The following is a 10,884-nucleotide window of genomic DNA, read 5'->3' as shown; positions in this document are numbered from 1 at the left end:
GTGTCGTCTGGAGGAGGACACACGACACGACAACGGTAGTTTTACTTAAGCGGCAGTCTGATCACCTCCCCCCCCCCCCAATAAAAAATCGATTAAAACCACGCATAAATATTGGTCGCGATAGCCTACGTATCAAATTGCGGTTGGTTTGCCGACACAGTTTGTTCGATGTTTTAACCGTCGTGTCTATATGTAACCGGTGTAGGAGCTTAATGTTAACAAATCACACGTATAATTGCGAATGGAAGATAATGATGACCATGGATTGGACCCATAGAATCACGTGCCTGCACAGAAGGCCACCTCCACCAGCTGTGAAGTCAATTCCGGGCACAGGGCACCTAATTCAGACGCTGATGGACACTGTTACAATACACGGGTTGAGCAGTGAGGCGTTGTATAACGTGGGGTTGATTGGTGTGCATCTGGCCATAATTACATATGCACGAATGCTCCTCAGAAGAACATTTTAAAATTAGAAGGTTGCCCTTCCACAACCTTCTGGTGTCCCTCGGTGGTGGAGTCACTCGATCTTCAAGAGGAGGGCAGAACACAACGCAAAGTATCCACGCTCATCGCCTCCGGACTCGTCTTATCATTGTTGTCTTTATCAACCGGCGTGTCCCATCGTTACGATCACGGGAGGAGAGGGATAAGGCAAGCACGGTCACATCTATCTACAAGAACATAAAATACAATCTTCTTGGTTCTTTCGGTAAAGTCACGTAGAATGGAAATAATAAAATAATAAAATAAAACATTATAAAATAATTCTCACGACGTTTCTCCACCTGAGGACGGCTGCTTGCGTTGTGGCCGAAACGTCGTGAGAATAATTTTATAATGTTTTATTTTTATTATTTAATTATTTACATTCTACGTGACTTTACCGAAAGAACCAAGAAGGTGAATCCCTGCAGTCACGAAAGCTTTAAATCGAAAAATTAAATACAATATTTGGCAGCAGATACCTCTCTGTGCGTCATAACCGCTTTATCAGCAGCGTTGACGATCGCCAGTAAACGGAAGTTGATTTTCAAACAGTGTCGTGACACAGTGGGGTTTTCTTCAAGACTCATGTGGAGTTAACGTGAAGCAATTGCATGTCGCAACCCTATGACTTTGCCCTGAGCATTTGTGCGATGGCGATGATGGTCTGTGGACGATTTGTCGCTTAAAAAAAAAAACTTCCTTTCTTGTAAAAAAAAAATGTAACCCGTAAAAACAAAGTTTTTCACTATAAATCCTTTATATGAGTCTGTGTGCAAAATGTCAGCTCGATTGGATCACGGGAAGTGGGTTAAAAAACGACCGAAAGATTTGCACGGTCGTAAGCGCGCAAGCAAGCAAGCAAGTGAACTTAATATAAAGGTTTTAAAAATGGTCCAACCTCGACTGAGCTTGCGAACATCTCAAAGCGCCCATCGTCACCCGAGCTTCTTCTCTCCGCAACCTTCTCGTCAACGAAGCGCACACGCGGCTCCTGTCGAGTCGATTACACACTGGTCAACACACTTTTTCTGGCATCAGGTATTCCAACGGTTTAAAGGTAATTTTGGGGGTGCTGATTCCATATCTGGTCATCAGTTTTTGTCTATCACATCAGGTTTTTGAGATATCAAATATTGCATTTTCAATAACAACTGCAGAAGAAAAATATTAAATAAATGTGGATATCTACATAAAATGATATTATAAACGCACTATCCTAAAAATACAGCGCCATATTTTAACACTGAAGCAGTCACTGACTCGCAACAACTTGCAATCATAAGTGACGGAGTTAATTTCGGGTAAAATCAATGAAAATGGGGTATGCCGATAGCATAAAATGCGATGTGATAGAGCAAATCTGAGATCAGATTTGGAATTGGCACCCTGAAATTAGTCTAAAACAGCTGCAAAAGTCCCAGGCCAGAATTTTGTTTTTTTTGTTGACCAGTGAAATTATTAAAACGAGCGTGGCCATCAGCTGCTCGCGGAGTTGCATGGCACCCAGGGCTCACGTTGTGTCGCAATAAAAAATCACAAACCGTGTCGACGCATACGGTGTTACCCCGTATTCTCGCACAGGGGAATTCAGTTTGCAGGTCCACCATACGGCGTGCAGCCGTTTCAATACGGGTAAGGACAACAACAAAATGGTCTATTTGTGTTGTGTATCTTCCCTTGTGAATGGACTTTGTAGGATGAACGTTGAGATGTATAAGGGGCACGAGGTGACCAATAAGGTCTGAATTGGTCCGTAATAAGGTAGGCACTGATAAGGGGTTGACAGGTATGCAATAAGGGGCCGTCCATAAATGACGTCACGCGATTTTGGACGATTTTTGACCCCCCCCCTCGTCACACGGCGTCACAAAAAGTCAGACCCCCCCTTAAAAATGACGTCACAAAGCTCTGCCTCCCCCACCCAAAAAATAAAACATGCTTCAAATCGCTTTAAACTATTGTCATTGTTGCACATTTAATGTGGCGCTGCACTCTGATGTTGACGGAAAAAAACATGTATTAAAAAGTCTATTTAATTAAGTAGAACGTGTCGTCTATATTTATTTAAAGTTGCGCATTTTGATGTGACGTCACATTTCTCACCCCCCCCCCTCGTCACACATCGTCACAAATGTCTGACTACCCCCCCCCCCTAGGTGCGTGACGTCATTTATGGACGGCCCCATACAACAAAATGTCCGTGTCATTAACTAATCAGAGACGACTAATAGCTATCACAATTTCTCGTTTTGCCTTTATTTGTCTATTTAAAGTGTTACGGAATGTACGGTATGGACTGTATGTTGAACTTCTTAAGCACCGTACGTAGACAACCGTGCTACTCCGAGGTACGGGGGGAACGATAACAAACTAAACACGATATCTCGTCAGCTGACTGTGAATAAGTTAAGTGTCCTTCCTTGTTTGATGCCTCTGCTGATTTGTACTTTGTTGCAGTATCGGTGCCAGGTGTGACATTTGTGTATTACCACCAAAGTTGCACACCGAGAAATTATCCACGTTTACAATATATGGGATTTTAAGACAGCGTCTCGCGTCTTGTTCATGTCATCCTCGCGTTTGTTTACCCAGGAAAGCATCACTCGTGTGTGTCATCGCGACAATCAAGCTCTTAGCCAACTCGTAGATCAAGTCGACATCACCTGGCATTGTTATGTTCTTATCTTATCTTAAATGAATGTATATAGCGCCTTAGCCAAGGCGCTTTACACATAATTAACAAGGGTACATGTGGATGTAATGGTAGAGAGGATGTGAATGAAATAGATGAGATAAAGCAATGGGGGGGGAGGGGGGGCGAATCTGTGATGCGTGAATTCGGTGAAAGCGAAATTGACGGCAGTAGATGATGGTGAATGGATTGAATGAATGAATGGGAGATGTATACTCTTAGGTTTTTTCGGTAAAGTCACGTAGGTAAAAAATAAAAAAAATAAAAAAATAAAAAAAGTTAATTAAAGTAATAATGGAAATATTATTAACTTGTATTTTTATTTTTTACCTACGTGACTTTACCGAAAAAACCTAAGAGTATGAATCCTTGCAGTCACGAAAGCTTCAAATCTCGAAAGAATGGGAGATGGGTGCGAGCCATCCATATAATGGGAGTATCAAGAGGGAACAGGAGCGGCGGTGGTGGTTACGAGGGGGAGACTGAGGGGTCGTGGGGCGAGCGAGTGGTAACGATAAGTGAGATTTGAGCGCGGAGTGGGAACTCGGTGAGCGAAGCTGACTGCTTCATGTGGAGGGGGAAGTTTGTTCCAGTGAAGGGGGGAGGGGGCGAGAGGAGAGAAAAAGAGCGAAAGTGTGGATTGAGCACAGAGAGAAGGAAGAACAGAGAGAGACAGCAAAGATTGAGAACGTAGCCTGCCATCCAAGTACTATTATATTCACAACAAAGGCTTTTTTTGGTTCGATCGTGTAAGCATATACGTGTCGTAACCCGACACAGCCAACCAGTACGGGTTGTCACCTTGCTAGCCAGGCTGGGACCTGCTTAGCATCCGACAAGTGGCCGCTACATTCACGACGATGTTGACTTTAATGAAATTCACGCGATCCCGTGCGAGCCGCAATGTTCGGCGTAATAACCGAGCAGCAGCAGCAGCAAGGGGACATCCCCGGCCCCTTCGGGATGAGAGATGAAAGAGCGAGCGACAGGTGAAGTTACTCAGGTGACGACGACAATGATGATGATATTGCGTTTTAATTGCACAAGGAGTGCAAAGGGTTGACGAAGGAGGCGTGTGTCTGTGTGTGACCGAGTTAGGTGCGTCTTCTTAGGTTATTTCGGTAAAGTCAGTTAGGTGAAAAATTCAAATTAAAATTAATAAAAGTAAAATAAAACTTAAATAAAAATCACGACGTTTCGGAGGCAACACAAGCTTCCGTCTTCAGGTGGAACCGTCACAGCACGATAGCTGTATCACTTGGGGGGGGGGGCTTGATACAGCTATCGTGCTGTGTATCTCACTTGATACAGCTATCGTGCTGTGTATCTCACTTGATACAGCTATCGTGCTGTGTATCTCACTTGATACAGCTATCGTGCTGTGTATCTCACTTGATACAGCTATCGTGCTGTGTATCTCACTTGATACAGCTATCGTGCTGTGTATCTCACTTGATACAGCTATCGTGCTGTGTATCTCACTTGATACAGCTATCGTGCTGTGTATCTCACTTGATACAGCTATCGTGCTGTGTATCTCACTTGATACAGCTATCGTGCTGTGTATCTCACTTGATACAGCTATCGTGCTGTGTATCTCACTTGATACAGCTATCGTGCTGTGTATCTCACTTGATACAGCTATCGTGCTGTGTATCTCACTTGATACAACTATCGTGCTGTGTATCTCACTTGATACAGCTATCGTGCTGTGTATCTCACTTGATACAGCTATCGTGCTGTGTATCTCACTTGATACAGCTATCGTGCTGTGTATCTCACTTGATACAGCTATCGTGCTGTGTATCTCACTTGATACAGCTATCGTGCTGTGTATCTCACTTGATACAGCTATCGTGATGTGTATCTCACTTAATACAGCTATCGTGCTGTGTATCTCACTTGATACAGCTATCGTGCTGTGTATCTCACTTGATACAGCTATCGTGCTGTGTATCTCACTTGATACAGCTGTCGTGCTGTGTATCTCACTTGATACAGCTATCGTGCTGTGTATCTCACTTGATACAGCTATCGTGCTGTGTATCTCACTTGATACAGCTATCGTGCTGTGTATCTCACTTGATACAGCTATCGTGCTGTGACGGTTCCACCTGAAGACGGAAGCTTGCGTTGCCTCCGAAACGTCGTGATTTTTATTTTATTTTTATTTTACTTTTATTTATTTTTATTTAAAATTTTCACCTACGTGACTTTACCGAAAAAACCTAAGAATATGAATCCTTGCAGTCACGAAAGCTTCAAATCTAGAACGAGTTAGGTGCGGGCAGCGGTAGCCGCGCATTTGTGTTGTTGTTGTTGTTATTGTTGTTGCTGTTGTTGTGATACTGTCGTTGGCAGTGGTCCATGAGCACAAATGACAAATAACGCAGTCGTTAGTAACACTGCCCTGAAATGAAAATCATAGCCCATGACTGGAGGTAGAACCCCCCCCCCCACCCCCTCGTGCGTGACAACCCCCCAGCCCCCACCCCCCGTTCGTAGAATACGATATGAAGACAACGCGTGCAAAAGTCGATTTCTAAAGCCCGCAGTCAAACGTCACCAACTAACGGTCGTTATTACCTCGATGCGCTTCGAGAAATAGAAGGACACTTAGAAACTGCTCGCGATACCTTTGAAGAGTGAGTCAAAACGATCCGCAGTGAACGATTTCGAAAAGGGGAAAAGAAACGACGTGACGGGCAAAGAGCGCGTGAGAATTAAAGCATGGCGAGAGATGGAGAGAGAGACGCACGCGTGGAATTATGACACCGATGGACTGAAATAGACATTCGCGAAGTAACTTTACATCATCGGCTCATGGGGGATGTGGGAAACGATCAGGTGGGGGGGCCCCAATGTTTGATTTGAGCGATTTGCGGAAGCCAAACGTGACCGCTCTGATTAAATACAAATAGAACAACGCGTGCACGTTAATGAAAGTATTTTCGCAACACCAAAAAAAACATTGAAACCGCGTTTGAAATAAGTTTTCGTTCTTCGACACTGTTGTTGAAAACTTATCTCACGCGGTGGTTGTCAAGGGGGCCCCAACTCGCAGCTTTGCCCATCAGACACCCCCTGCCCCCCACCACGCTCGTTTTTCTACTGACTCACCGATTTAGAGAAGTCGCGCCCGATAACCACATCACATCGACTGCCGCAAATTGGGCTCGTGCAGGACACGTCAAGAGGTGGTGCTCGGCGGTCAAGACTAAAGGACGGTACTATTTGTTTTTTTCGGTAAAGTCACGTAGGTAAAAAATAAAAATTAATAAAATCACGACGTTTCCGGCGCAACACAAGCGTCCTTCCTCGGGTGGGGACAACTTAGCGAAAGCACAACCGCCTAAGTGTGACTGAGGAAGGGCGCTTGTGTTGCGCCCGAAACGTCGTGATTTAATTTATTTTAATTTTTAACCTACGTGACTTTACCGAAAAAATCAGAGAGTATGAATCCTTGCAGTCACCAAAACTTCAAATCTAGAACTCTAGGACGGAGTGGAAGCGGAGTGGGATTTCACGATGCCTCGCTCGTGCAACGCGACCCGAGCTCAGAGCTCCACGCGCCCTCTCGCTACATTCCTCTCGGGCGCTTGTTATTTACACGATTTCTCTTAACTCACTCTGTCTGTTGTTGTTGTATCCTCAAATCTTGTAACTCGATTTTAACCCACTTCCCAATGTGGTATCGACTGCAAACTTGGTATACTCATGTCATACTCATGACAATACTATATTCTATCATAAACAAATGATTTTTTTTTGTAAACAATCTTTTTTATACGTTATGTTTCGGCTTGGGTCTAATTGTCCACGGTAAACTCACGTTGGCTATAATTGACCACGGCCCCTTACGTTATGGCAAGCTTCGGGGCCACTTCATGGAGTCATGGAGTACATTTCATAAAAGCGTGTTTTAAAAAAAAGTGCTTTTTTAATATCACTTTTTACTCTCTGACGTGCAAATCTCCGCTCGTTGATTTCCACCGGACGAGAACGACTCTTGCTGCGCTGGGAACGTTCGCAATAGTCACGCGTGCCTCGATAATTTACGTTACGATTATTTCATTGTTCTAGTTCATGGGGTAATTACGATCATTTGTGGACTTTTTTAAAGAAACGATGTCACCGGATCTTTACGTCCGCATCAGAACATTTGACGGGGAAGGAAGTAACATACCCTGGAGATAATAATATATTAAATTCAACATTCGATCATCATCAGCAGCAGCAGAAGCAGCAGCCGTGATCAAACTACTGCTGGATATATAGTACGAGTGGAGCTGTTTGCGCAGTTGTAAGCGCACTGCAATATGAACGGGTTTCACAAATTCGAATACCAGCCATTGCTAACACGAGCGGCGAGTGATGACGGACGCTTGTGTTGCGCCCGAAACGTCGTGATTTATTTTATTTTCTACCTACGTGACTTTACCGAAAGAACCAAAGAGTATGGATTCCTGCAGTCACGAAAGCTTCAAATCAAGATCGGTCCCACCAACCCACACGTGATCGATTGGTGAAGTGTGGGTCAAACAATTCACGTGATCGATTTGGTGTGGGGGAGAACGTCATTCAGCAGTAGAGAGATCACGGCCGACGGTGATGACGAGTGTTTCTTTTTTAGGTGTGAAGGAACCGGCGTTCCCGGATAAATGACAAACACAATCGTCTCCTAGTCACTCGTCTATCGCTACTGCCATGGTAAATAGCGTCCCAGTGAAGTTTACTCGTTGATTCCTCCACCCATGTTGAGGACTCAATCTAGCAGACATGGACTGTCTCGTCTCATCCACACACTGTGTTAAACAACCACTCACTCACCACATTGTGTTAAACAATCACTCACTCACCCACTCACTCACCCACTCACCCACTTACTCACTCACCCACTCACTCACCCACTCACTCACCCACTCACTCATCACACTGTGTTAAACAATCACTCACTCACCCACTCACTCACCCACTCACCCACTCACTCACTCACCCACTCACTCATCCACTCACTCACCCACTCACCCACTCACTCACTCACTCACCCACTCACCCACTCACTCATCACACTGTGTTAAACCACCACACTGTGTTTGTGATAAACAACCACTCACTCACCACACTGTGTTAAACAATCACTCACTCACCCACTCACTCACTCATCCACTCACTCACCCACTCACTCACCACACTGTGTTAAACAACCACTCACTCACTCACCCACCCACTCACCCACTCACTCACTCACTCACCCACTCACCCACTCACTCACCACACTGTGTTAAACCACCACACTGTGTTTGTGTTAAACAACCACTCACTCACCACACTCTCTCACCCACTCACTCACCACACTGAAGGTCACAACAACACACTCACCCACTCACCACACTGCAGGTCACCACACACTCACCCACTCACTCACCACCCTGTGTTAAACAACAACACACTCATCCACTCACTCACCAAACTGCAAATCACCACCCACCCACTCACTCACCACACGTCTCTTTCTGCATCTTGCCTCCCACTGCTCTTTAGAACGTTTCCCAAATGCAAGAAACGCGTTGACCCTTTTCTCTTGGAAATGCACAGTTTCAATATTGCTGCTGCTTGTTGCTGGCCGCTTAACGTATTGGGCCATTAACCCTGTGCTCAGCAATCGTAATAATCACATCAGTGGCGATGACGTCACTAGGGCGCTTGTGCCAGGCTAGGTGCACTTTGAGGCAATTACGTGAAGTGTAATCATCACATTCGCGCCACACACGCACGCACGGCTACATAACACTCACACACAGGCACACGGGACTAGCGCATTATTCGTTTTCTGAACTGCAATTGTTTTAATGCGTCACACATATGAATAATACATTGCACGCTGCTCAAACGTTCACGCGAAAGTGACGTCAATGACATATTGCGTAACACCCCTGGCAGTCGTATGAATCACCGTGCATACATCTCGTGCAGACACGCAACTTCGTGTCGTCGATGTATCACTCGTCGTTTCCGAGCCACAGCTCTCCCATCGGTGGCGAGTGACGGCGCCGCGGTGGCTAGGAGATGTTAACTACCTCGCCTGGTGCACAGGAGGTCGTGGGTTTGAGCCCGACGCCTGCTGCTGTTGATTTGGGAGTTTGCGGTGTCTCTCTCTCATCATCATCACGGTGGCTAGGAGATGTTAACTACCTCGCCTGGTGCACAGGAGGTCGTGGGTTCGAGCCCGACGCCTGCTGCTGTTGATTTGGGAGTTTGCGGCGTTTCTCTCTCATCATCATCACGGTGGCTAGGAGATGTTAACTACCTCGCCTGGTGCACAGGAGGTCGTGGGTTCGACCCTGACGCCTGCTGCTGTTGATTTGGGAGTTTGCGGTGTCTCTCTCTCATCATCATCACGGTGGCTAGGAGACGTTAACTACCTCGCCTGGTGTACAGGAGGTCGTGGGTTCGACCCTGACGCCTGCTGCTGTTGATTTGGGAGTTTGCGCTGTCTCTTTCTCTCTCTCATCATCATCACGGTGGCTAGGAGACGTTAACTACCTCGCCTGGTGTACAGGAGGTCGTGGGTTCGAGCCCGACGCCTGCTGCTGTTGATTTGGGAGTTTGCGGTGTCTCTCTCTCATCATCATCACGGTGGCTAGGAGATGTTAACTACCTCGCCTGGTGTACAGGAGGTCGTGGGTTCGACCCTGACGCCTGCTGCTGTTGATTTGGGAGTTTGTGGTGTCTCTCTCACTCATCATCATCACGGTGGCTAGGAGATGTTATCTACCTCGCCTGGTGCACAGGAGGTCGTGGATTCGAGCCCGACGCCTGCTGCTGTTGATTTGGAGTTTGCGTGTCTCTCTCTCTCATCATCATCACGGTGGCTAGGAGATGTTGACTACCTCGCCTGGTGCACATGAGGTCGTGGGTTCGAGCCCGACGCCTGCTGCTGTTGATTTGGGAGTTTGCGCTGCCTCTCTCTCTCTCTCATCATCATCACGGTGGCTAGGAGATGTTAACTACCTCGCCTGGTGCACATGAGGTCGTGGGTTCGAGCCCGACGCCTGCTGCTGTTGATTTGGGAGTTTGTGGTGTCTCTCTCTCTCATCATCATCACGGTGGCTAGGAGATGTTAACTACCTCGCCTGGTGTACAGGAGGTCGTGGGTTCCATTCCGACCCCCAATTGCCTGTATGTTTGTAGTTTGCGTGTCTCTCTCCCCGTGATCGCGTAAAATATTTTTTTCCGGTTTTCCCCTCCACATTTAGAATCAACGTGCGCTTTAGATTATTTGGCTGCTATACATTTCCACATGATAAGCCACTAAGTTGAGCCATCATTTGTGGCCGGGTCGCTTCTGGAAAAGAGCTACATATCTCAGTAGGCCTTACCTGGTAAGGATAAACAATGTTTTAGTTTTACATCTGAAGATCGTTAATAGATCTTAACCTCTCCGCCCCCACCCCATCACCAACCGGCATTGACCAGTCGAACACGTAGCAGGCTGTCGCGACCGATATCATCCATAATATAGGGTTTTTGTTGGGTTAGATCGCGTAAATATATAAATGTGTCGTTATACCCGCCACCACCCGACACAGCCAATTAGTAAGGGTTGTCACGTAAACAGAACGTGCCAATTCGTTACTAGTACAGCACACCGGTTGTGTGTTGGAGAGCCAAGCCACAACATTTACAATCGAAGTATA

This window comes from Lethenteron reissneri, chromosome 36 (assembly GCF_015708825.2).
Source record: "Lethenteron reissneri isolate LAM-NWPU_2019-01 chromosome 36, ASM1570882v1, whole genome shotgun sequence".
NCBI classification, from domain to species: Eukaryota; Metazoa; Chordata; class Hyperoartia; order Petromyzontiformes; family Petromyzontidae; genus Lethenteron; species Lethenteron reissneri.
This window is presented reverse-complemented; position numbering follows the sequence as displayed.